This window comes from Triticum dicoccoides, chromosome 7A (genome assembly GCF_002162155.2).
Source record: "Triticum dicoccoides isolate Atlit2015 ecotype Zavitan chromosome 7A, WEW_v2.0, whole genome shotgun sequence".
Taxonomy (NCBI): Eukaryota; Viridiplantae; Streptophyta; class Magnoliopsida; order Poales; family Poaceae; genus Triticum; species Triticum dicoccoides.
This window is the reverse complement of record NC_041392.1, coordinates 620579728-620580669: the sequence shown is the minus strand read 5'-3', so window position 1 is coordinate 620580669 and position 942 is coordinate 620579728.

Sequence of the window (942 nt, the reverse complement as noted above, 5' to 3'; positions counted from 1 at the left end):
GACGGCAAGCTCCGGGGCGGCGCGGGCTCGAGGGCGGCGCGGGCTCGAGGGTGGCAAGGGCTCGGGGGCGGCGCTGGCTCGAGGAGCGGGCGGCGGCGGCGACGAGGAGCGGGCAGTGACGGCGACGGTGACCTCGGGGCGGCGACGGCGAGCACGGGCAGCCTGGCGGCGTTGTCGGGGCGGGATCGAAGAAACTGAACCAAAATTTTCACAAGTGTGGCTTATATAGACGGAGCATTGGTCACGGTTCGTGGCACAAACCGTGACCAATGCCCCCCATTAGTCCCGGTTGGTGCCACTAACCGAGACCAAAGGCCGCTGGTGCCACCAACCGAGACCAAAGGCCTTGTGTGGCTGCTGCGTCGAAAGTTTAGTCCCACCTCGCTAGTTGAGAGGGGTGCGCAGTGGTTTATAAGCCCCACTGCCGCACCCCTCTCGAGCTCCTCTCCATTGCAGGCTTACGGGCCTAATTGTCACTGCTATGCCTGTGGGCCTACTGGGCCTCCTACGGGCCTGAATCCTGGCCCTTGGATGGGTTTCTAGTCGTATTCAGGCCATGGGGCCCAGTAGGTGGCATTTGTTTAGTGTTTTTTTGTTGCTTTATTTATTTTCTTTTGTTTTTTGCTTTATTTTTTAATTCTTTATGCTTTTAGTTTTAGAAAAATTATAAACTTTTTGTTAATGCCATTAGTTTTCAAATTTGAAAACACTATTTTGTTTTTTTGTTTTCTTTGATGCTTTATTTATTTTATTTTGTTTCTACTTACAACAAAATACTTATTGTTGCTATTTTTTCTATTTTTTATTTTGTTTTCTGCATTATTTATTTTCTTTTGTTTTTTGCTTTCTTTTTTTATTATTTTTGCTTTTAGTTTTAGAAAAATTATAAACTTTTTGTTAGTGCCATTAGTTTTCAAATTTGAAAACACTTTTTTTGTTTTT